Genomic DNA, 26,993 nt, shown 5'->3' with positions numbered 1-26,993 from the left:
GGAAAGTGCACCAAAATTAACCAGGAGGGACTGAACCGATTCTTCATATCCTGAACCACACTTGCCTCCAATAAACTGGTTCACTGAGTAAAACCAGGTTGGCCATTAGGAAAGAAAGGCCTACACAAACCTTTTTTGTTTTGGTGCCACAGAGATTCGGCCTGAGCCCGCTTTAATTCCATAAAGTGTAAGTACCCAGGCCAGCCTGCCTCTGCTCTTTTTCCACACCCATCCCCCTATTTCTTGGGGAAGGGGTGATGCTGTATTCATTTGAACTCTACAGGAGCTGACACAACTACCTGCAAAATTTACCTAGCTAAGTACAGCCCGGATGGAATGTAATAAAACCACATGCTCTTGCTTCTAGCAATGCCCAGAACCAACAGAGAGACCCGCTGAGAGGGTGAGTTACGTAAGTCACAAGATGAGAGAGATTTAAAATTAGCCACTGTCAAGATAGGATGTTTTCAGAGCCCCACTTACATGGGAATGAGGATGGTTGTCAGTCAAAATTTCACGGTCACACCTCCCTTCTGTCGAACCAATACATCCCTGGCCTCTCAGATAATGGCTCTGCCCCTCGCCTGGGGATTGGAGGAGCGTGAGTACGCTCTCTCCTATAGTGAGCTAAAACTCAGGACATTCGACGGTGCTGGATTATCTCCATAAGGTTTCTTTAGAAGCACCAAATTTGGCTCGGCTTTATTGATTATGCTGTTTGCTGCTGATCTGTCCCCACACCGTCATGACTCAGCACAGTTGTGGAGCAACTAAGCACGTGGAAAAAGTATCCCCAACTAACAGTCTTGAAAAAGAAATATCATTTGGGCAGCTGACTCCATCTAATGACTGCTGTATGGCACAGAGAGAGCTTGGGGAAAGGGACGTAGGCTCTGAGGCAGAACCCATTGTTATTTGGGGTTCTAATGCCTTTCAATTTCCCTTCCTATCCCGTGAATATCTTCTTTCCAAGTCAAAGTGAGAGGAAAAAAATACCTCGCTGTTTGAAATAACAATAAACCTTTCTAATTCTCCCTTTATCCATTGGCTGTTTCCTGATTCCTCACTGTTGCTGTGGTAGTGTTGTTGGTGGTACTAGATGTAGTATTTATCGAGGGCCCACTGTACTAGGGACTTGGGAAGTGCAAAACAAAAATAAGAGGCCTTTCCAAACTAAGCTCCCCTTTTCTTCAGCTCCCCCGCCACCATCCCCATCACCCCGACTCGCTTCTTTTGCTCTACCCCTCCACAGCACTTGTGTAAATATGTACATAGCTATAATTCTATTTACATTAATGCCTGTTTGCTTTGATTTGTATATATCTATAATTCTATTTATTTATATTGACGCTACTGATGCCTGCTTACTTGTTTTGATGTCTGTCTCCCCGCTTCCAGAATGTAAGCCCATTGTGGTCAGGGATTGTCCCTCTTTACTGCTGAATTGTACTTTCCAAGCACTTGGTACAACGCTCTGCACGCAGTAGGTGCTCAATAAATACGAGTGAATGAATGAATGAAATAAGTTTTCCATTCCCTGACCACAAGGAGCTTGCCTTCTAATGTTATTCTCTTACACTCATAGTTCTTCCCTTTGTTTATTCTGGTAAAATTGAATCCCAACCATGACTTAATAGATCCCAAATTTGTTGGTCATCAAGTGGGAACCCACCTGCTCCTTTCATGGACATGCGCGCACGCGCACACACACACACATATAAGGAGCGTAGGCTCTGTTCACACTTACTTTAACATCTTCCTCCTCTGTGTTTTGGATACTTTATTTTTAGCTTTCTCCCTGCCTTTCTCTCCACCACACTCTGAACAGCAGCTCATGCCCACTCCTGTCACTTGTGAAATTCAGCCTACAGTGAGTTCCAGATTCTCATGGAAACTCTAGAGGCCCAGAGGCATATGTCAAGTCAGATATTTTGCCTTCAGCAAGAACCGGGATGACATTTTCATCCATTCATTTAAAAATATGTTTTTTTTCAGCTGAAGCCTCCACCTTCTGCCCCCTCCAAACAATCTGTGGTCAAAGCAGACTGGTCAATAGAGCTGGCACCGACTGAAAGACACCACTGAAATCTTACCTTATCCTGCTTGGGTTCGGTTGAAGCGGGACTTCTCAAAGGTAAGGACTTAGTCCAGTGCAGTTTTCTCCACCCCATGGCCCAGGGGGTGGGATACTCAGCAATCCATCAGAGGTTTCTGGTGGGGGCTCCTTGACCTTCTAGCTCTTTTTGCCTTTCCAGGCTCTTTGTCCTCCTCTGGTCCAAAGCAATCAAAGAAAAAAAAAAAGAACCAAATCGGCATGTGTCCATTAAGAAATTCTTCCATTCAACATAAATTCCATGAGAAACGACGGAAGAGTTTTAGAAACACAAGTAAAATATATGCAAATGATGTATGACCTTTCTAGTTTTTTTGCACACCGGCATGTGGTCCTTAGGAAAGTCCCAATGGCAATCACTGGCTTAACATAAACTGTGTAGGTTGTATGGTGCTATGAGTCTCATAGGTGCTTAACAAACATTTATGAATGATAGGGTTGGGGAAAAAAGCCAGCTGCTATAGCTTTAAATGTTCTCCTCAACTTCCTTCTATTTCATTTTCATTACATTTTCTAATCACATTAAATGTGTCATTGCAGTAGCCAAAAGCCTCTCTTTGTTCATTATCTTGTTGTACCTGAAATATCTAAGTCATCAAAATGTATTTTTCCACTTAAATCCTTTGGTGGACTAGGCCATTCCAAGATAGGAACAGTGCACCAGATTTACGTTCCATGCATTTACAAAATAAAAGAAATTGAGACATTTTACCTTCTGCTTGGAGTCATTTCAGCGTGACCAAGTGGCCACATCCCAAATGGCCCTGGTGATCTGAGAGATTCTCCTGGAGGTGCTAATGCTCCATCCCCCTTCAGTGGCTGAGGGGGTCTGTGGAAATCCCTTGGATTGCCATGGAGCAAATACTGATCTGATCTGCAGTAAAGAAAAACACACAGGACTCTTGCTATTCCTGTTGAATAGCAATTGGATTTTATTCATACATTTGCTAGATTTCTATAGCAGCTCTTCTCCAAAGGGCTCAAGATGCTGTACAGTGAATACACGACTGGAGATAATTTTACATTGTAAACTGGAAAAAGAATAATAACTGTAGTACTTGTTAAGTGCCTACTAGCTGCCAATAACTGTACTAAGCGCTAGCTTTGAAACACGATAATCAGCCTACATGGGACTTGCAGACTAAGAAGGAGGGAGAATTTTTTTATGGTGTTGGTTAAGCTCATACTGTGTACCAGACTATACTAAGGGTTGAGGTAATTATAAGTTAGGTTGGACACAGTCCACATCCCACATGGGGCTCATGATCCTAATTCCCATTTCACAGATGAGGAAACTGAGGCAAAGAGAATTTAAATGACTTGACCAAGATTACTTGAATCCCCATTTTATAGATGAGGAGACTGAGGCACAGGGAATTTAAGTGAGCTGCGCAAGGTCACACACAAGTGGGGGATCAGGGATTAGAACCCAAGTCTTCTGACTCACAGGCCTGTGCGCTTTCCACTAGGCAACACTGAGAAAATCAAGGAAACAGGGGAAAATAGGGGATTAAGACTGAGCCCTGTGAGGGACGTGATTCATTTCTACCTACCCCAGCACTTAGTACAGTGCCTGGCACATTGTAGCACTTAACAAATGCCATTATTCAAAAGAGAACAGGCAGGAAAACAGAGGGAAAAGGGAAGAGGCAATTAAGGAAAAATCAAAGAAGAGACACAGTCTTGCTACATCCCAGGCCTTGAAAGGGGTAAAGGATTGCCACTAAAGGATTTTCGGGATGTGGGTGGGCTTCTCCACAGACCAATTTCACATTCTTCTGTCTTCTGGTTTTACATTCCTGGTCTCATTCCATTCACTCTCCATGGATTGAGTCACAAGGTAAGGGTGATGGACCTTCATCTCCCTCATTGCTGCAGCAGAATTTGTCGAATAGAAGAAGGCAGACTCTCCTTCTCTTTGTCAACTTTTGGTCAGCAGACATCAGCCCTATTATGATTTTGACCTTCCCCCTTGCTTTATAATCCACTCGGTTCTTGAATTGTAAAATGTCCACTGCTCTAATGTTACTGGATATTCAGCCTGCATCTGAATCCAGACTTTTCTCTTCTTCATTTCACTGTTTCTCATAGGTCTATGTCCACTAATTACTTATTTCCTAGGCATCGTGTCCACTAAATCTACTCTAGCCTCCCAATCATTTAGTATGGTGTTCTGAATGGAGTAAGCACTAAAATACTATTCATTGAGATTTCTCTCCTCTTTTTTATGGTATCTGTTAAACACTATGTGGCAGGCCCTGGTACTAAGGGCTGGGGTAGATACAAGATAATTGGGTTGGACACAGTCCGTATTCTACACAATGTTCACAGTCTTAATCCCCATTTTACAGATGAGGTAACTGAAGCCAGGAAAGTGAAGTGACTTGCTCAAGGTCACACAGCAGATGAGGGGCAGAGCCAGGATTAGAACACAGGTCCTCCAATTTCCAGGCCTGTGCTCCTTCCACTAGACCACGCTGCTTGTCCTTCATGGGACATACTCATTTTCAGGTATTATTGTTTTATGACTCAATTATGCCACTGCTGAAGAGACTCTATACAATCGTTCGACAGGGATGAGAATGTGGCAATATTACATAAGCCACTAGCACTATAATCAATTCCTCTCCTCAGACTCTCCACTCTGAAGGCTCAGAATCAAAGCTCATCCATCATCCCTGAGGGAAACGAATATACACTGAAAAGAAAATATCAGCTTCGATCTTTGCCCATAAATCTATCCCTCTGTTTCTTGAATCTGCTGCTGTTCTTTGGATTTTCTCCAGTAACCTTGAGCTTTTGGCTACCAAGATGTCTACCATAACTGCAAGTTTCCAAGATGCATCACTATAGCATGGTGTCTCTTCACAGGGGATCTAATCACTACATTAAAAACTTTACGTAACTCTGACTCACTATGACACCTCACCTTCACTGGATGAACTGGAATATATTACCTTGAGGAAGCATCTGGTTCTTTGGCCAGTTGTGATTAACTCTGTCTATAGACTTTTAACCAGTTGTCCTTGAATCACTGTTTATTTCCTAGTTTACATGGCCAATTTTTCAAGAAAAAACATCAAACTTCAATACCTGACAAATAGCAAATGTTTGACTTCTCTTACATCCCTTGCAGCTTCTTCTGGTCATTTGAAAAATACTTTAAAAGGATTTAAATGTCATAGAAGAGCAATTCCATTTCTACCTTGCTGAGAAAAATCAAGGTCAGGCTGGAGATTTTGCAATTTACTGAGCTCAAGCTGATTTCCCTAGATTACTCCAAACAAATTTTAACTTCTATTCTAAGTGCTATGGCCAATCCTCTTAAAGCTCTATGGCTTTCTGGCCTGCCAATTTGCACCTGTTACAATTATTATTCAAGCAGACCCAATCAGATTTTGCCTGCTTTTATTCTAACGGGGTCCTCTTTTATTTATAATGGCTCAAAATATTTGACTTTAGTTTTATTTAAAAGAGGATTCTTTGCATTGTGTTAGCATTCTTTTAGAGGAAAAAACTGCTCTTTTTCCTCAGGACTTGGATATTTTTCATTTTCAGCATCAGAACATGTGCTGTCAACCACTGCCTCTGATACAGTTCAGGTGTGGTCATCCTTCACTGAGCAGGGGAGGCAAAAGAGTCCAATAGACAGGGAAGCAAAAATAACTAGAACTGAGTTCCATTGACAAACTGTTTCCTTCAACGAATCACCTGACTATACCTGAGAAAATTATCATCTACAACTTTATTTAGTGTCCCTGTTTTAGGACAATGAAATATGCCCTTGAGAAGTTGTGGAAAGTTAGAGAAAGACTTTAACCTGGAATTTTCAGACCAAAAGACAAAAAATTATGGCTGGCCCCATGTAAATACATAAATATTGCCAAGAGATTCATGTGAAGTAACATAAGAATACAAGAAGTTGTAATTCAAATCACTGAAAAATAATTCACATCTCCTGATCTCCAACACAAGGTCCCATTTCACTCTACGGCTGGCTCTGACCCGGCTGGGTTCTGACCAGCCAAGTGGAGAACTAAACAGTGTGGCCTAGTGGAAAAAGTCCTAGGTCTGGGAGTCAGAGAACTTGGATTAGAATCCTGGATCTGCAATTTGCCCACTATGTGAACTTGGGAAAATCACTTCACTTCTCTGTACCTCAGTGTTCTGATCTATTAAATGGGGATTCAATACCTGTTCTCCTTTCTACTTAGAATGTGAGCCCCGTATAGCACAGGGACTGTGTCCGACCTGATTAACTTGTATCAATTTTTACTGATAATAATAATAATAATGTTGGTATTTGTTACGTACTTACTATGTGCTGAGCACTGCTCTAAGCGCTGGGGTAGATACAGGGTAATCAGGTTGTCCCACGTGAGGCTCACAGTCTTAATCGCCATTTTACAGATGAGGTAACTGAGGCACCGAGAAGTTAAGTGACTTGCCCAAAGTCACAGAGTTGATAGGTGGTGGAGCCGGGATTAGAACCTATGACCTCTGACTCCTAAACCCGCGCTCTTTCCACTGAGCCACGCTGCTTTTCTGTGAACCATGGTGTTTGGTGCTTGATACACAGTAAGCACTTAACAAATATCACTGTTATTATTATCTCAAATCCAAAATGATTTTCTTATCATCTTCTGATTGAAATGACAGAGGTATTCCTGGCATTGTCCATCCTGGCAAAAAAAAAGATGCGAGGTGCTTCTGTGTCGATAGTATACTCACTGGGAATTTTGAAGACAAGCCCTGATTTCTCAAAATAACCTGAAGTTTGGAAAGCATTGCTCTGGGAAAATCCAATGAGGTCTTTCTTCAATGAGATTTTCTTAAGTGCTGGAGCAAGCAAAGTTCAAGTCTAATGGAGTAATGAGGTACTTTCTTTCGAATCTCCTCGACAGGCATCTAATTCCTTCATCCTGTAAGTCACAGACAGAGCAATTTGCTTAACTGCAAAGAGTTCAAGGGAAAACTGGTAACCCGTTACTCATTTCTGCTTCTGGATCCTAGACTCTGAGAGATCAATGGATGAGGAAAGGGTTAGAAGAGAAAATAAGAACTCCAAATCAAATAATATTGACTCACGCATCAAAGATAAATCCCAAGTTCACCAAACGTTTGCCAATGATATATCACAACACGAAAGGATCTCTGTCTCTTAATGGGATAAAAATTAGAGCTGCAATGTGCACCACCTACTAAAGGCGGGATACCCAATTAAGCAGAAGCAACAACAAATAACTAACTCCTGAAATGCATGAACCCAGCTAAAGTTTCCTGTACAATTTATTTCCTGGATGAGTTTTTAAATCATTTGAATTTGGCCAGACCAATAGCTCTCTTGTCCAATTCCCCTTTCCCCTTCATTTTAATAACACCACAATTCAATCTACAGCTTTCTGATTCATAGATGACAAAGCTCTACAGAGGATACAGATACTGATAATGTCTAAGAATGCTATTTGGCTTCCAGAGCCATTTTACTCTTTAACTCAATTTCTCTTCTTTTCGGGGAGGAAATTAATTTGCGACCCAAAAGACTGAGTTAGTTGGGTTTGGAAATCCAAATGGGTATTATTTGGGTAGCTCATAAACTTAAGCCTAACTGACACTACCATCCCTCATCTGTAGGCAATGACCATAAGATGCACTAACAATCAGCAAGAAGGGACAACTGGAAAATCGTTCTTGGATCTTGAGCAGTTGTTGGGGCAGGAGCAGTCAGGCTGTGGGGTCAGACATTAGATCTATCTCTTATTTCAAGGGACAGATCCCAATCCACACAATCCATTCCTTCTAGGGTGCTCTGCTTTAGCCAACAGAACACCATCTCCTGGGCTTTTCCCAGAAAAAGAGGGAAACCGGATTGCTCAAAATAAGTAGCAGAGCAGCCTCAAGAAAATAAAATACTTGTTAACTTCACAAGAAATCCCATTCAGCCTCTTGATGACAGCCACCTGATGACCCAGATCCAGTGCTGGATCCAGCATTAGAGAATGTCTTATGCTGACAACATATAGGGATTATGGAACCTGATGTGCGTGGGGAACGTGTCTACCAACTCTGTTGTACTGTACTGCTATGCATCTGCATAAAGTACTCAATAAATAGTATTGGTTGATGTCAAACAATTACACCATTAGAAATTTAAGAAGGAGGATACTGATCAGCTCTTGTCCATTTCCAGGAAGAATAAAATGAGAAAAAATGGATTTAAATGATGGAAGGAAGGTTTTAGGTTGGTCACAAGAAGGAATTCATGAAGTCCATGACCTTGGGCAAGTCACTTAGGTCTCTGTGCCTCAATTTCCATCATCCGTAAATGGGGATTCCTGTTCTCCCTCCTACTAAGATTGTGAGCTCTATTTGGTACGGGGACTGTGTCCGGCCTGATTATTTTCTATCTATCCCAGAGTTTAGTACAGTATTTGGCACATAGTAAACACCTAGAAAGTCCCCCAGTTATGGTTACTATTATTATTTTAATGATGAATAGCTGGGGAAATGATCCTTAGTTCCTGAAATTGGCTACTAAGGGATTTGTTGAATCTTTTTCCTCGGCAGTGAAGAAACAGTACGGAGAGCCTCTTTCTGGAAGTTAGAGGGTGGAGGCAGGGGTTTGGACATAAGGACTTCTGGATGTCCCTTCCAACCCTCTGATTATCTAAGTGAGTGAGTCCATGTGGCTGCTTCCGAAAATAAACCATAACGGTGTCTCACAATGCCTGGGAAAAAATATAAGACAGATAAAAGAAACCACAGTACTGCAGTATCTTTTATTTCTGGAGTTCGTTTCTCCCCAGATGTCAAAGCCCTTTCTAGATTAAAATAAATTAGTTAATTACTCTTCACACCAGCAGACGGGGTATTACTCACTCCATTTCCACATGGAAAGAATGAAAAAGAATTCTCTTCTGGGGGATGGGCATTTTCTCCTGTCTGTAATTCATCTTAATGTCTATCTCTCCTACTAGACTCTAAGCTCCTTGAGGGCGGGGTTTATGCCTACCTGTACTCTGCTCTCCCAAGCATTTAATACAGTGCTCTTCAAAGAGTAAGTGTTCAGTAAATACCATTGAATGAATGATAGCATGCTATATTTAAAGTATTTCAATTACACCTTGACCCTTACTGCCCTCTGATCTTTCCCGTGTCCTGCTTACTCCAAAACATTCCTGGTGCCACTGGGAGAGGGACTTAAGTCCGAGAATTAGATAGCCTCTATGGGTCAGTGATCATCAGCTCATGGGTTGAGCTCCTGAAAGGCTCTAATAAAGAACCTTGGGAAGCTCTAATTCAGAATGATTTTTGATTCATAATAATAATAATAATTGTGGCATTTTAAGTGCAGAAGGGAGAGGGAGTCGGGGAAGAGAGGATTTAATCAGGGAAGGCCTCTTGGAGGAGTTGCAAGAGATTATAGATTTATTATCTATAAATATTTAGTTAGTTTGTAAAGACAGATCACTGTCACTGGCAAAGCTACAATTACAGTACATTTTGAATGGTATTTGTTAAGCACTTACTGCTACTGTTAAGCTTACTGTTCTAACAAATTAATCAGGTTGGACACAGTCCATGTCCCACATGGGGTTCACAGTCTTAATCTGCATTTTACAGATGAGGTAACTGAAGGACAGAGAAGTTAAATGATTTACCCAAGGTCACACAGCAGACGAGTCATGGATCTGGGATTAGAACCCAGGTCCTACTGACTCCTAGGCCCGGGCTCTATCTACTAGGCCCTGTAACACACTGTAAGCAATCCCTAGGTATATCAGCGTCTATAGTTTCTGAGCATGGGCAAAGGACTGAGAAGATTCTTGCTGACAGAGCTAAATCCCAGTGAAGGTTGTCCTGTCTATATAATATCTACTTTTCCTATTTGGATTCTTTCCATTTTCAGTCACTGCTCTATACTCTCACTGCTCAAAAACAAATATATTTTTAAACCCATATAAAAACCAACATCCAGATCGCTGAGTCATTGAGCTTCCAACTGAATTTTAACTACAGTACATGGATCAGAAAGTAGCACTTGCTAGAGGTGGAAAAAGCTTAGAAAAACAACGGTGTTGGAAGGAGCCTCCACGAAAGAAAAATCTTTGGGTCTTTGAATGTGAGGTGGGACGGTGATCTACTCTGCCATATCGTGCACACGTCTCTGATGAGGCACTTTGAACTTGGATTTCAAACTGTGATGACTGATCAATTCCACACTCACCAGGACACAATCTGATGAACGGTTCTGCTGTGTCCTTGGAATATCTAGGGATCTGTCAAACAGAGAAGTTAAATTCTGAACCTGGCACTTAAAAAGGAAAGTTAGGAAAAGGAAAGATAGAGAAGGGAAATGCAATGGCATAAACCAGGAGAGAAAAAGTAAAAAGGGACCAAATGAGGGAATCAGCAGAGGAGAAAACAAAATTCCCACATCATTCATTCATTCAATAGTATTTATTGAGCACTTATTGTGTACAGAGCACTGTACTAAGTGCTTGGGAGAGTATATTACAACAATAAACAGTCACATTCTCTGCCTGCATTGAGTTTACAGTCTAGAGGAGCTTACATCCACCAGCAACAACAACATTGCTATCTCCTGCCTTTGCTCACAGATGAAATAACAAGAACCTAAACCAGAACAGAATAATCACTACACATCTTGCAGTAGATTCATCATGTTTCTCTGGATCAAGGCAATGAATTTCAATTGCAGGTGATGAGGAACTTAGGAATCTCTTCTGTCCTCACAGTGGGTATACTCAATCTCCCCCTCTAGACTGTAAACTCGTTGTGGTCAGGGAACGTGTCTACCAACTTTGTTGTTTTGTACTCTCCAGAGCCTTTAGTACAATGCAGGGAATGTGTCTGTTTATTACTTTGCACACAGTAGGCATTGAATCCATATCATGAACTGATTGATGAATTGATGGACTGAATAGCTGAGGCTAGCAGTAACAGATAAAGGAAACCTTGCCAAATCGAGAATAAGTATTCTCATTCTCAATTTCACTCCCCTCCCCAGCTCCATCATACTGCACTTAACGCTGTGCTAAGGAAAGAGGAAAGTACCCAGATCATCTTGGTCAAATGTTGCTTGCACATAACCTCCCTCTCCACAAATACCTTCAATGATTATCCATTCCTACCTGCATCAAACAGAAACTCTTGACCCTTGGTTTTAAGGCATTCAACCGGCTCCCAGCCTCTTGATTGTCCACTTTCTTTCCCCACTACACCCGAACTCGCCCTCTTTGCTCATCTCACACTAACCTACTCACCGTGCCTCGTTCTTGTATCTCTCACCTCTGACCTCTTGCTCACACCCTTCTCTTGCCCTGGACCTCCTTCTCACCACCAAATGCAATTTAAATTCTACACTTCCAGGATCAAGGAGACCATGTATTGGACTATCCCCATCCTTGACCCGGAGACCCCAATCCCCCCCAGTATTTTAGGATTTGGGTAGTATATTGGCATAATTCGTGTTTGAATAAACAAAAAATATCATGGAAGTATCATGGAGACCTTTTCGCGAGCCTTCATTTCAGCACCCATGGGGATTTCATAGAGTTCTTTTGTTAGAGGTACATTGCCGGTATGCTGCAGGGCTCGACTGGGTAATGGGTGGTGAGATTGGCGATAAATCTTAGGCACAGCAGAGGTCACAGCTCTAAAATCCTTCGGGTACAGCAATCAGCTACACATCTCAGTTACAAAGGCAGGCAAAAATGAGGGAAATAAAACAACTAGTCTTTCCATAAGGTCATTGTAGTGTTTGAAATATACAAAAAATTCCAAAGGATTATAAGACACATTTTATTAGTAACATTAAGCATAGACTCAGGAGGCAGAGGACCTGGCTGGGTTCTACCCCCAGTTCTGCCTCTTGCCTGCTCTGTGACCTTGGACAAGTCACAACTTCTCTGTGCCTTTATTTCCTCATCTGAAATGTGGGGATTCGATACCTGTTCTCTTAGACTGGGAGCTCTTGGTGGGACAAGGACTGTGTCCAACCTGATTATCATGTATCTACCCCGGTGCTTTGTAGTACAGTATTCTGCACACAGTAAGCGCTTAACAAATACTAGTAATCATGATATTTGTTTAACGCTTACTATGTGCCAAGCACTGTTCTGAGCCCTTGGGTAGATACAAGGTTATCAGGTTTGGACACAGTCCCTTGTCCTACTTGGGGCTCACAGTCTAGGTAGGAGGGAGTGGATTTAATCCTCATTTTACAGATGAGGAAAAAGAGCTGTAAAGTGACTTGCCCAAGGTCACACAGCTGACAAATTGTGGAGCTGGGATTAGAGCTCAGGTCCTCTGACTCCCAGGCCCATGTTCTTCCCACTACTACATTAAGCTGCTTCTCTAATGCCATAATTATTTTTAATTATTCATTAAAACAAGAGTAGGAGTCACTTTTAAAGAAGTCTCTGTGATCAACCAACCAATTAATTAATCCAGAATATTTACTGAGCATTTACGGTGTGCAAAGCACTGTAAGAGCTTGAGAGGATTCAATACAATCAAATTGATAGACAAAATCCCTGCCTTCAAGGAGTTTACAGTCTAGGGGTGGGGGGAGCCAGAGATTTAATAAATAACAGATAGGGCAAAGTATAAGGACATGTGAAGCTTGCGGGTGGGGTGAGTATCAGAATGCTTAAGAGGCTCAGGCCCAAGTTCACTGTTGATTCAGAATGGAGAGCGAATAGGGAGGAGAAATGAGGAAGGCTTCTTGGAGGAAATATGACTTCAGGAAGGCACTGAAGATGGGGAAAATCATGGTCTCTTTGACATGAAGAGGAAGGGGGTTCGTCGGCATGAGGGAGGAGGTGGGCTAGGGGTTGAAAGGGAGAGAAATGAGATTAAGGTACAGTAAGTACGCTGTTGATAGAGAAGTGAAGTGCGTAGTGGGAGATGAGCAAGGCTAGGGAGAACTGATTGAGTGCCTTAAAGTCAATGGGAAGGAGTTTCTCTTTGTTCCAACAACCACTGGAGGTTTTTGAAGAGTGGAAAACTGTGCACAGAACTTTTTTTTAGAAAACTGATCCATAACTCTTCACTTTTGGGAAACCAGTGTCCCTTGCCACCATAACCTGTGGCCAGAGAAGCTTGTGATTTTAAAACCAAGTACTTGTAACAACCAAGGGATTGTTTTTTTCCAAATGGGCTTCGGCTCATTCCCCAAGATAGTTCCACTAGACTGTAAGCTCTGTGAGAACAGGAATCATGCCTACCAACAGTATCGTACTGTATCCTCCCACGCGCTTAGTACAGTGCTCTGTACATAGTAAATGCACAATAAATTGACTGATAGAAAAGTAAATCATTAGAGAAGAAAAGCCCTGATGATAATACTAGCCAGAACAAATGTTAGAAGGCACTAATTATGGCTGGATCACAATCTATTTTATAATCATGTTTAATATAATCATAATTACTCTAATCAGCCTGACAGTGGACTCCGGGATCAAAAGCATAGATGTGTTTACACCACTGGCTTGGCTTTGCCTTTACACTGTCCAAAAGATTTGAACGGAAAGGATCCCCAAATCATAAAGACTTGTCGTTGATGTGAAGCAGGTGAGAGACTGGGATGGGTTGAGTCATGCTACAGTTTTCTCAGCCACCAGTTTGGTCCCAAAGGCACCGATGGGAAGCATCGACTGCCTTCCATTCTCCAGATTACCGGTCAATTAGATGCTGATCAATGTTGTTCCAGATTCACCCAGAGTATTCCTCGGGATTTTAAGAAGTGCAGACATAATGTGTGGCCCAGTGGAAAGTGCACGGGCCTGGGAGTTGGAGAACTTGGATTCTAATACCAGTTCTGCCACTGATTGGCTGGGTGACCTTGGGCAAGTCACTTAACTTCTCTGTGCCTCAGTTTCCTCATCTATAAAATGAGAATTAATTCCTACTCCCTCCTACTTACACTGTGAGCCCCATGTGTTGTAGGGACTGTGTCCCACCTGATTATCTTGAATCTACCCCGGCACTTAGAACAGTGCTTGGCATACAGTAAGTGCTTAACATGTGTCATTTAAAAAATAAAATTGAAAGATAGTTGATTGGCTGAAAGGGGATTCCCAACTGCCTTGGGGAAATCTGACTCAAAATGAATGTCCCAAGGCAGTGAGACAATATTAAAAATCACTATCAGAAGACTTCATAACAGTTTAAAGACATTGGGCCTAAGTCTACCATATTGTGTACATAATAAATACCAGTGAGAATGAGAGGTAAAGGGCGCATCTTCTGGAGTTGCACAAACTCTTTCGGTCCACTGGAAAAACATTCATAACATAAGACTGTCTTTTACGCTCACTGTATTCTCCCAAGAGCCTAGAACAGAGCGCTGCAAGGAGTAAACACTCAATAAATACTACTGAATGAGTAAATGAAAAGAATGAGTAATTTACTAACCGGTTCTGCCCTGAGAGAATTGAAGCATCTCCTCTAATAGTAAAATCAGGCCCATTATCACATTCATCTAAACAACAATTCCAGTAGGAATAATGTTGATGATAATATTTTCCCTGCTGTACCGATCGGGAGATTGAGCCAGAGTTTAAGTTATTCGGCTAAAACACTACAGGATTTTAGAGGAAACTATCTGGCTAAAATCCTAGAGGAAGTCAGAAGCAGGTCTGGGTTGGAATCCAGATTTCTTGACTGCAACACCGTCTCACATTCAAATGACTGCTAAAATCTGCCTAGTCTTCCTGTAAAATGTATCCTAGAGCAAATCCTTCCTCTCCACCCAACAGCCACCTCACTGGTCCAACCATTTATCATTTCAAGCGTAGACTACTGTAACAGTCTCCTCACTGGCCTCCCTGCCTTCCCCACTACACTCCAAACTCCACATTACTCCCTGGAGAATCACCTGGGAACATCGCTAAACACCCATTTCTCTGCTCCTTCAAGACCTCCAATAGCTGCCCACCTCTGTGCATATCAAATGGAAACTCCCTATTCTCTTCTAGTATTTTTCATCTTATATATCACCTCTAATCACCTGCTGCTTCCCAGCTTGCATTCTTCACTCTTAGTTCACCTAACGAAACCCTAGTCAACACAGCCCCCATCCAATACATTTTTCACACTGCTTCCCCGTCCTTCCTGGCCTGGAACCCCCTCGCCAACCCGTGTGCCAACCTTCACTGTATTCTACCCTCCTAAGAGTTAGTACAGTGCTCTGGAAACAGGACTCAATAAATACCAGTGATTGATTGATTTTCAACACCCTCCTAAAGCCCCACCTCTTCCAATGAGCCTTCAATCAACGATATTTATTGAGCACTTACTATATGCAGAGTCTTGGGAGAGGACAATACAACAATATCATTGCAAAGTATATGCAATTTACATATACAACTCCCAGAGGAATTCAGTTCTTGAAATGGTCACTGCTTGTTGTCCTTGTGTCCCTTAGGACACCACCTCAAAGTCCCAGACCTGCTCACAAAGAAAACTGACAGAGGGTCTGGAGATTGAAACCCAAAACAAAACCATTTCCACCTTAGTTTTTCAAATTCATTTGGGTAACTTTTCATTCATTCATTCAATCGTATTTATTGAGTGCTTACTGTGGGCAGAGCACTGTACTAAGCACTTGGGAGAATATGATAAAATAATAATAATAATAAGGTTGGTATTTGTTAAGCACTTACTATGTGCAGAGCACTGTTCTAAGCGCTGGGGGAGATACAGGGTAATCAGGTTGTCCCACGTGAGGCTCGCAGTCTTAATCCCCATTTTACAGATACCTGAGGCACAGAGAAGTGAAGTGACTTGCCCACAGTCACACAGCTGCCAAGTGGCAGAGCCGGGATTCTAACTCATGACCTCTGCCTCCCAAGCCTGTGCTCTTTCCACTGAGCCACGCTGCTTCTCTGACCGACACATTCCTTGCCCACACTGAGCTTACAGTCTAGAGGAGCTTATTTTTATTACCTGGGGGATCGTGAGCTCCCAAACTGAGCTACATTGCTAACCACGATTCTTATTCCCCATCCCCACCCTGGCTCTCTACTTGCATTTTTCAGGCCTACTGCAGTGTTAGCAAGATCTTTCAGACCTTGCATTAAATGAGCATACGTGCTATTTTACAAAAAAGATGAGGGTTACGTTTTACAACCAAGCTATGACAAATACCTCAGAGCCATCTAACCTGGCAACCTAGAACTCGTTCCAGATCAGTTTCTGGGATTAGACATATTTTGAAGCTGGATCCAAATGGCTGCCTCTTCGTATTTCTGAACAGCAATACAAAAGCTAAAAGCGAGATGCAGGATGTCTTCCTCAGTTGTATTACTTCAGACAGAAGCAAATGGTAAAATACCTGCTGAAAGATATTGTCATTGCCAGGAGAATAATCACTTAGGGCAGGGATCCTCTAGACTTGCAAGCTCGTTGTGGACAGGGACTACGACTGTTATATTGTTATAGTGTATTCTCCCAAGTCTTTAGTAAGGGCTCTGCCCACAATAAGCACTTAAACCACACTACTTGCTTATCACTTTGACTTCTTCCTGGTTGTGCTTTTACCAGCCTTTGGAAATTGAGCTCTTATACCAATCCAGTCCTACCACAATGTGCCTTGACCATTTTTTTTCTGCAAAATCATCCTCCATCACTGACGTACTACTTTTTTTTTTCTCCAGGAAAACCCTTCACTTCCTTCACTCCCTCACAAGCCTTTCTGCTTAAAGATTTAATTCATCCAACAGGGATTTTAGCTTACCTCATCAATAGAGCTTCTTCCAAATCTTCTGACCCAGAATGCAAATTTTCCATAAAGGATACTTTTGGGAATTAGTCCAATGACATTTTCTTCCAATTCGGAATATCAGTATTGTCTGATTATAATGTCTACTGAGGGGGGGGGGGTGTGTGTGATACTTTGGGGAATTGATCCAATGGCATTTTCTTCCAATTCAGAATATCAGTACTGTTTGATTATAATGTCTAAGGGGGCGGGGGGTGTGTGGGGGGGGGAGTGCGATACCTTGGGGAATTAATCCAGTGGCATTTTCTTCCAATTCAGAATATCAGTACTGTTTGATTATAATGTCTAAGGGCGGGGGGGGCGGGGGTGCGTGTGTGTATCTGTCATTAGGAGGCTCCTGCAAGTCAGCAGTGGGACGAGGAGATTGCTGCAGCTCATTAACAAAGTTGAAGAGGAATTACTTCCAGATATCTTAATTAGGATAGACCCTAGCATTCCCCCTCTTAGCCAGAACCCTCTCTTATCCGACCCTGATGGCTTCTTTCCGTTTTTCTCCTTCCCTGGAGTCTCTTCATTTTTCTCCTTCCCAGTTCCCCTCCTCTCTCCCTCCCTCCCCCCTCCCCTCCGCACCCCCACCCCGACCACTGTGGTCATGCAATGGAAAGTCACATTACTGTGTTTCTGCTCTTCGGAGGCGGTGAGGAGGAGGGTGCTGGGGATTTTCCCGGGACACTCGACAGGGAGTGGATCGTTCGGCCTGCGATGAAGTGCCCGTTTTCTGGAGAGGGGTCATCAAGTTTTCTCCTATGAAGACACGATTCATAATCACGTTCTTTCCCGCAGGAGTACACCGAGTGCTTAATCAGAGGAGGGAGGAGGGGGAAGCTGGAGTTATTTCCCTCCACCCACACCATTCTCTCCCCTCCGCCCTCCCCGGCCCGGTGAATCATGCAACCACGACACGATGTGCTCCCCACCCCGGAATACATTTGCAGAACCCCGGGGAGCCGCTCGGGCATCTCTCGATGATGACGATGGCGTTCGTTAAGCGTTTACTCTGTGCAAAACACTGCTCTAACCCATCGGAGCCTCGAAGGAATCGCCTGCCAAGGAGCCCGCGTTAAAGCGCCCGGAGGCTCTTCTTTCGGTCACCCCTGGTGGCAGCGTGGCTCAGTGGAAAGAGCTCGGGTTGGGGAGTCCCGGGTCGCGGGTTCTAATCCCGACTCCTCTGCCCGTCAGCTGGGTGACCCCCCCGGGCAGGTCACTACACTTCTCTGGGCCTCAGTGACCTCATCTGTAAAATGGGGATGAAGACTGTGAGCCCCACGCGGGACGACCTGATTACCTCGGATCGACCCCAGCGCTTAGAACAGGGCTTGGCCCAGAGTACGCGCTTTAGCAGATGTCAACATTATTATTAAATCTCTTCACTTCTCTGGGCCTCAGTGACCTCATCTGTGAAATGGGGATGAAGACGGGGAGCCCCACGTGGGGCGACCTACCTTGCATCTACCCCAGCGCCTAGAACGGTGCCCGGCCCAGAGTCCGCGCTTAACAAATACCGACATTATTATTAAGTCACTTCACTTTTCTGGGCCTCAGTGACCTCATCTGTGAAATGGGGATGAAGACTGCGAGCCCCACGTGGGACGACCTGACTCCCTCGCATCTCCCCCAGCGCTTAGAACAGGGCTTGGCCCAGAGTCCGCGCTTAACAAATAGCGACGTTATCATTATCAAGTCACTTCACTTTTCTGGGCCTCAGTTACCCCATCTGTAAAAAGGAGGCGGTGAGCCCCACGTGGGACAACCTGACTCCCTCGTATCTCCTCCAGCGCTCAGAACAGTGCTCGGCACAGAGGAGGAGCTTAACAAATACCAACATTACTATTATCAGAGCAAGCGGAGTGTCCCGTCGGCCAAGCCCGGGCGCCAAGGTGCCTCGGGGGGCTGAGACGAATGAACTCTCCGGAGCCTGGAGTGCCCAGCCCTCCCGCCCGAAAGTCTGGATGGTTCTCTAAGCCCCATTCATTCATTCGATAGTATGTACTGAGCGCTTACTCTGTGCAGAGCACTGGGCACACAGCCCTAGAGCGTGAACCGGGAGCCGGCTGGTACCCAACCGGAACCTTCCTGACCCTTCCCGCAAAGAAAAAAAAAGAAAAATCAAAAAGCCATCGGCGTTTTTCGCGCAAACCGTGGCGCTGCATTCATCTCCGGCTCACATACGCCTCCGTGCCTAGAATAAACTAGCTCCGCCGAGGCCCGATGCAGGCGCCGCCTAAGATTTTAGGAGCGAGCTCTGTTTTCGCAACGGGGGAAGCGGCTAACCTGCTTGATCTGCATCCTCCCCCTCCCCGCCCGACCCCGATCCAAACAGGCTTTGCGTCCTTGAGCCGGAATCGTTCTTCTTCTGCGGCGAAGACGGGCGAAAAGGCAAATTACAAACAAAACAACAAGCGGATCGAGATCCGAGTTTCTGCTCCGCTAAGGGAGAAATCACCCATAAAAAGAGAGCCCACGTAGGCTGGCCATATATGGAGCGGGAGAGACTTCGGAGGGATGCCCCTTCGGGCCCACCCCTTTGGCGAAAACAAATGGCTTGGTGCATTCTCCTCTGCTTCCCCTCTTGCCCCCCCCCCCGCACCCCGACCAGGGCTTCGGCGCAAAGCCAACGGGCCATTGGCAGAAACCGAGCGACGGGGCTGCCCTCCATATAGTACCATCCCCTTGCAATCGGTGCCCCCCGACCCCCGGGTTTCTAAATCAAGGGTCCCCCCACCCCACTGAGGGGCTAAGCTGGGAAGGATGGCGATGCGCTGCAGGCCCGGAGCTGTCCAACCTCCGTCTCTGTCTCCTCCTCCTCCTCCTCCTCCTCCCTCCATCTCATTTCCTCCTCTGCCCTCCCCTCCGGGAGAGGTCTATTAAAAGCTGCTGACGTCAAAAGCGGACAGCCATCTTTGATGAGGGCAGAGCTCCCTTTGCATTGAAGAAGAAAACCCGGGGAGGTCAGGAGCGGCCGGTCCTGGCTCCCCTCCCTGCGGTGGCACAGCCTCTCCGCGCATCCTTAGACTTATAACCCGTTCCGGGCTCCGTGGGCCTCGCCTCTCCGCCCCCTCCCCATCCTCCCCCCCTCCAGAAGCCCAGGTAAGTGACCCCACCACGGTGTGTGGGGATGTGTGTCCAGGGCCACTGGGGCCGGAGCGGGGGGAGAGATCGCCTCCGGACGGGGCTCCTCCGAAGGCCAGGGGTTTTGGAGGGTCCCCGAGGGGCACATGAGCCTTTGGGATGGGAGGAGAGGTGGAGGTGGGCAGAGCTGGGGGGGGGGGGGCGTGGGAAAGGGGGCAGGGGGGCAACCCCTACAGCCCCACGGACGGGAGCCCCCTGGGAGCCCGTTGTTGGGTGGGGAGGGTCTCTATCTGCTGCCCAGTTGCCCTTCCCAAGCGCTTAGTACAGTGCTCTGCGCCCAGTGAGCGCTCAGTAAATACGATCGAATGAACGGATGCGAAAGAAAGAGCAGGGTGCGCACTCCAGTCTCGTCCGACTGTTCCCGGGACGGTTACTTTTCCCCTCCCCAGCCTTCGGGCTTCGAGATGTTTCTTTCCCCCCCACGCCGGGACATTTCTAGTAAACGTTGCTTGCGGTGACCGTCATCCTTCCCAATGATGCCCTCTCCAAGGAAATGAAGAATTAGAAAGGGGGGGCAGGGTGATCCACCCAGAAGCTGCCGGAGCAGTGGGAGCGGCTGCCCTCCGGGGCCCCGTCGGGATGGTCCTTTCTCGGGGGGTCGGCCAGGGGGACCGGGGGGGGGGGGGGGACACTGTGCCATCCCTGCTCGGTCCAGAAACCTGGAGGAAACTGGGGACTCTGGACAGGGACAGGCCGGGGATTGCGGTTGGAGCCGCTGCCACCTGCCAGGACCAGGGAGAGCGGAGCCTGCGACTCCCGCATTGCCCTGGCGCAGAGAGCGGGTGCCCAACCGTCCTGCCCAAATGCGGGCTCCGGGAAAAGCCCCCCACATCCCCCCGCCCCACCCCGAGTCTCCTTCAACCGAAAAAGGGGAAAACCTACCAATCTAGACCCCCCCCCCCCATCACTTCACACCTCCCTTCCCTCCCACCTCTCCCCCCTTCTCCTGATTTTAGATTGACCGGTCCGTTCGTGGGAATAAACCTGGATCTTCTCCCCCTCCCTTCCCCTTCTGGAATCCCCAGATATCCGCATTCAACCCCGGACCTTCCCGACGGATCACGGATGCGGTCCGCACAGCCTACAGATCGCATTCGCGTGTGTGTCTGCGCGCGTGTGTCTGTGTGTAAATAGTGGAGCGATGCTCTACATCAGTCCCTTATTTAAGGGATTGATGCCGTCCGTTCCCTAGTAAGCCGGGAAACTCTAGAGCTAAAGGGTCCATTTTTTTTTTTAATCAAGAGGGATAGCTTTCCCAATTACAGGACAGCTAAATAAAGTAGCATCGATTCCGGTTTGAGAGTTGGTTTCTTTTTTTCCCCCCTCCTTCTACTCTCTCCTCCTCCCGGCCCCATTTTAAGAGCTCACTCGGGAAGCTTCCGCTTCATCAGGCAGAAATAAATGTTTCAGAAGGAATATGTCAACAATCAGGAGGTGAAAGATATTTAGGAATTCACCTCTGCTCTCTCCGGCGTTAGCGACAGATCCCTCTGAGGAGAACCCAACGGTGTCCTCCTCAACCGTGACTTCAAGTGGAAGCATCTGGGCGGTTCTGTTTAAACGGGACCTTGTTCTAAAAAAGCTGCTGCAGTTCGGGCCGTGAAATTTCACAGGTGTTCCCTGAGATGGTCACGGTTACCCGAGATGTCAGTGAATAAAGGGTTTTAACCATTTCAAAGCCCTGGCTGGGTGCCTCTATACTGGCAAAAACCATCTCTTCCCTCTAGTTTCGGTAAAACGCGTAGAGCGCGTTCTAGGTCAGATTCTTTTGAGGAATAATGGTGACACTGTACAGATATTCACAGAACCATGTAAATGCCTACGTTGCATTAAAATAATATCCTCCAACATCTCCCAGAAAGTAACTGAGATCATTTTTGTGATGGAACTGCTGAACCTAAATGGGGAACAGAAAATTAATCTTCTGGTTCCTTTTCCCATAGGAGCATATGGGAGTGTGTGTTTGTGTGTGTGTGTGTGTGTGAATGTGTGTGCTAGTGTATGTGTGTGACAGAGAGAGAGATTGTAAAATTACCTTAGTGTTCATTTATCCAAGACCAGATAACTGTTTTGCAGAAAAGTTGGTGACTTTGCAGTCTCCGATGGACAAATAAACAAGTCTAGGTTTGGTTGTGGGCTGTGTTGCAGTGTGTGTGTGTGTGTGTGTGTGCGTGTGCGGGGCGGAGGGGGATGGGGGGCACGGAGCTGAAGAGTAAGGTGGGCAGGAGACATAAAAAAAAGGAAAACAGAAAGACTTCAACTTCATAGGAATGCTATCCTGCTGCACGTCCAGACAGCTCTCTGCGTAGTTGCGTCAAATGAAAGCCACTAGAGCTGCCAGATTTACGTGCTTGGGCATTAGTAATTACTGCTGTTTGTTCCCAGCTCATGAGAGAATGGGGAGAGGACAGAACTCTGCAGTCAACATTATGGAGGGGGAGGAGATGGCAAAATAGAAAGGGGAAAGAATATGAATACATTTGGGGGGCAAGTTTATAAGATCATGTTAGATCGCAAATTTAAATGAACTTATTCTGGGATTTCTCAAGAGAGAACAATTCCCTATGGACGCCTTTTCCGTTTGAAAACCTGGAAAGTGAGGTCAGAACGGATACCTAGACCTCGCAGATATTCAAGGGCAACCAGGGAAAAGACCAGAATTAGCTTGAAGGTCTTTCTATGAGATCTCAACAGATTCATTAACTCCCCGACCCCCTCACCGCCCTGAGGTCGTATTTCTCCCGGGTTGTCTCAAAATTCACATTTGAAAAATGCAGTCTCTGGAAAATCTTCGAGATGGAAAATTATCTTTTCCTCCGTTGTGATCTTGGTTTGTTTTCTATAGCCTGCTGTACATACGTTAACCCCAGTGAAGGTCTGCATCTCATCCAGTTCTGTTTTGACCCCGGTCAACAGAGCCTGGAAACCAGAGTTGCGGGACTGATAGAATTGAGGGGAATGGTGGGGAGATAGGAGAGAGAGGAAGAGGATTCAATCTACTGGGTTTGGATGATGCAGGTTCAAGAAACATCTTATCTCCATGTTTCTGGAAAACGTTTTTCAAACCCTTAAAGGTAAGAAAAGAAACGTTTTAAACTTTAGCACAAGATAAGCATCAGCAGCTCTTGTCAATGCAATTCGGTATGAGAGAGAGAGATCTCGAAAGATGTTGAGGAATCACCATTGGCTGGAAAAACTGACAGGCTGCCCCTCTCCAGCAAAAGAGGGGAGAGAGCTGCTTCCTGTGTGTCACAGGGGATGATTGATGACAGGAGCCAGGCAGATTGCATCAAACTCGAGGCACCGTTCGGTGCCGCTCTAAAGGAAGTGTATGCTTGCGTGTCTGTGAGTGCCCCCCACCACACACACACACACTCAAGCACGCCTTGACCGGAGAGTCAATGTAAATTTCACTTTGCCATTATTGAAGAGAGAGAACTATTGGGGAGGTACGGGGTCAAACCGCCAGATAGACTGTGAAAGCCAGAAATCCGTGGCGATGGGTAGTTACTCTGAGGAATATTCAAATAACAAACACTGTGCAGAATGCCACCAACTTCCTCTCTCCCGATCTGCGCACCTCCTGCATTTCAGAATAAATAGTCCAAAAGCTAAATGTTTCTGCTGACTGGTCTATTGAGAGAAGATGTCGGTGACACTGGGAATCTTGAAGGCGGCAGTAAACAGGCTACCCAGATGACTGGAAATAAAGTGCTGCAGTGCTTGAGTTCAGGTGCAGGGGTGGATAGGAGATAGTGCGGGCATGCATACATTCGTCTGTCTCTCTTTCTCTCTCTTTCTCCCTCTATCTCCTTTTCTTATCTCTCACTGCCCAGTCCCGCTACCCAATAGCCCACTCAGATGGCCAGTGGCTTTGTTGCATGTTTAATCTTTAGTGATTGTGGCAGACTTGGGAGAGGAACTGCTTCCCAAGAGAAAGACTAACGGCACTGCAGATCTAAAATAGACAATGTGACTATGTGGCAGGGTGTTAGTTGGGAGGGGGGTGGGATGGGTGGGCAGGAAGAGAGATGGCCATTGCAGAGATACATGTTATTGCTATTTGGAGAAGTGGGAACATAAATAGGAAGTCTCTAGGGAGTGTTCCCATTCCTTCTTAAGAAAAACATCTGGCTGGGGCGACTTGCACTAAATCTGATTTTTCTTTCCCAGACGGCTGACTGGGGAAAATTAGTTCAGAAGTGCTTTTTTTTTTCCTTCTCTGTTTTGCTGCCTCATGCAGAGGTGAACTGAGAGGTCAATTACCTGGTTTCTTTATGGGGCCAGCAGAGTGACTGACATCAGGTAAGAACAAGAGAGACGAGGCCAGGAAGAGATGCCCCAATCAATGATGAAGCAAGAAATGGAGAAGTGACCTTTATAAAAATCTGAGGACCACAGGCTGCAGAGGAATCTCAGTAGAATCCAGGTCATTTTGCCATATCCCAGGACATTTTCATAATGAAAATTCAATTGCTGGGGTGTTCCATACTTGAATGGTCAGGGAGCGGGGAAAAAAAAGAACCCGAAATTCTAAAAGCAGATTTGGAAAGCGATCGAAAATGATAAAGCACAAATGCTGGGCATATATCCAGGCATTACAAAAATGTTTAGAAAGAAAATGGCCTCCAAAATATGTCAGAGATTATTTAAGCCAGTATCTTACATCCCTTTGTGGAATAATTCACTATAAGGTCGCCGCTCGGTGGTGTTCAGTCTGCTGATAGCCCTGATGATAGCCTTTCCTTATCGCCGCCCATCCCCTTTCTGTTCCCAGCTTCAGCCTCTGATAACCCCAGCTGCCGCTGCTGCTGAGGGGGACAATGCCAATCAATGAAACAGTGGTAATTATCGAACACTTCCTGAGTGCAGAGACCTTGGGAGAATACAAAACACTGACGTAGGTGAGGTGACTGTCATGGAACCCATTTTTGAGTCTGAAAGAAAGGCCTCTCCCACCACATAGGGGAGATTCAGCTGATTTAAATTCACAAAGACTTGAGGTATGAGAAGTGAGGGGTTGCACCATGTCATATCCTGGCAGGAGGTGAGCTCCGGGAAGGGTGATGAGGGAGGGTCAAACAGCACCATTTAGGACTTGGAATGGTGGACAGGGCTGCTAATGATTCTGTCACCTTCGTGGTGACCATCCCTCACTCCCCTCTGATAGTTCATTCATTTATTCATTCAATCGCATTTATTGAGGGCTTACTATGTGCAGAGCACTGTACTAAGTGCTTGGAATGTACGATTCGGCAAGAGATAGAGACAATCCCTGCCCAACAACGGGCGCACAGTCTAAAATGGGGAGACAGCGAAACAAAACAAGTAGGCATCAAAACCATCATGTAGATAAAATAGAATCATAGTTATATATATACATCATTAGTAAAATAGAGTAATAAATAGTTCCTCTTTTTACTAGTTACTACTATTAATATTAATTATAGTTACTGATAGTTACTATCATTAATAGTAATGATAGTTCCTCTTATCCAACTGTATGGGGAAGGAGTAGTGTGAACAGAGGCCCAAGCGACTGCAGGCTGGACTGGAATTCTCCATTTGATGGATGGCAAGGACCAAGGGAAGTTTCTGTCTCTCTGTGAGTCCCAAAAATATATCACTGTACCCTCAGGAGCTTCACTTGGTGACAATAATTGGAATGGTAGTAGAAATAGAGATAGTAGTCACCTTGGGGTTTACTCAGTACCATTCTTCCCCAAACCCCAAGGGTTGCACATATCTTTTAGATTGATGAGGGAACAAAGACTGTTGTTTCAGTTCATTTGAGTGGGGGAAATTGAGAAACAGAGAAGTTAGATCAGTTACCCAGTGTCATACAGCAACTAAATTGCTGTGTGGTCTAGTGGAAAGAGCTCGGGCCTGGGTGTCAGAGGACCTGGATTCTAATTCTGCCTCCACCACTTGTCTTCTGTGTGATGTTGGGCAAGTCATCCCACTTCTCGGTGCCTCAGTTATCTCACCTGTAAAATGGGGATTAAATCTGTGAGGCCCATGTGGGATCTAGACTGCCCAGCCTTATTAGCTTGTACATACCCAATGCTTAGTACAGTGCCTTGCACATAATAAGTGATAAACAAATACCATAAAAAGCCCCACAGAGATCATAAATTATTGGACAGAATGTCTGTCCGGCAGGTAGGAGTGTTTACGTAAGTATTTTGTCAGGCAAAACCAGTTCCTAGCAGATTTGGGAGGCCATTTTATGATGAATCAAAACTGAGAAGAACATCTTCAAACAATCCCCAGGAGTGGGGGAAATACCTATAAAAGTGGACAAGAATCAATTTGGGCCTAAAGATGGGATTCAATTCTCTAAGCCCCAGTGGTCAGAGATTTTGAGTGATCACAAATATTCATGATGTAATGGGGGAGGGGGGTGTTGCATGACCTTTGAACTCTTCCCAACCACATACTGCATGTCTCCTGAGATAACCTATGTATTAAATTTCCTTGTCAGGTCCTTGCTATTTCTTAAGAATAATATTGGGCCAGAACCCGGGAGATGATTAAATTGCTCCTTACTTGTACCTAATGTATGGGAGTAGTGGTGGTAAACCTGTAAGAGTAACTAACATTAATTTGCATTCACCTGGTACATTTTCCTGAAGAGGCCATCAAATGTTGGCTTTAGTTGCTGACCTGGTACCCTAAGTTAACCCCCTTGGTCTATAAGCTTGTTGTGGGCTGGGAACACATCTTAACTCTCCAGGCGCTTAGTACAGTGTTCTGCCCACAGTAAGTGCTCAATAAATACCACCGATTGATTAACCAAAGCCCAAAAGGTAAAAGTCTCCCAAATCAATCAAATTCCCAAATCCGTGTTTTTACATGGAAGTACTTCATCAAGGAGCTTTCTGAACTTATGGTTTATTCCATGTGATCCTGCTCCAGTTGATTACTGTTTCTTTTATCCTG

The 26,993-nt window shown here is 45.1% G+C and overlaps 1 protein-coding gene and 1 long non-coding RNA gene across 3 annotated transcripts in view; one reads left to right on the top strand and one right to left on the bottom strand.

The window, feature by feature from the left end:
- Nucleotides 1–2,097: 2,097 nt before the first annotated feature.
- LOC114814358 lies at nucleotides 2,098–17,655 on the bottom strand. The gene is made up of 4 exons (XR_003762156.2): nucleotides 17,537–17,655; nucleotides 6,845–7,035; nucleotides 2,826–2,987; nucleotides 2,098–2,270 (listed from the first exon to the last, which is right to left on the bottom strand). It is a non-coding gene; the product is annotated as an uncharacterized LOC114814358 (long non-coding RNA).
- A 2,170-nt stretch (nucleotides 17,656–19,825) lies between these two features.
- Nucleotides 19,826–26,993, top strand: part of SNAP25 (synaptosome associated protein 25) — a 68,305-nt gene continuing 61,137 nt past the window's right edge. Inside the window, exon 1 of one of the 2 annotated variants that reach the window (XM_029072237.1) lies at nucleotides 19,826–20,009. The gene's annotated coding sequence lies outside the window, so the exon portion shown is untranslated. The remainder of the gene's footprint in view (nucleotides 20,010–26,993) is intronic. The other variant, XM_029072236.1, reaches the window with a different exon arrangement.

This window comes from Ornithorhynchus anatinus, chromosome 9 (genome assembly GCF_004115215.2).
Source record: "Ornithorhynchus anatinus isolate Pmale09 chromosome 9, mOrnAna1.pri.v4, whole genome shotgun sequence".
Lineage (NCBI taxonomy): Eukaryota > Metazoa > Chordata > Mammalia > Monotremata > Ornithorhynchidae > Ornithorhynchus > Ornithorhynchus anatinus.
Note: the sequence above shows the minus strand (reverse complement) of the source record. Positions and strands in the feature narration are given on the sequence as shown.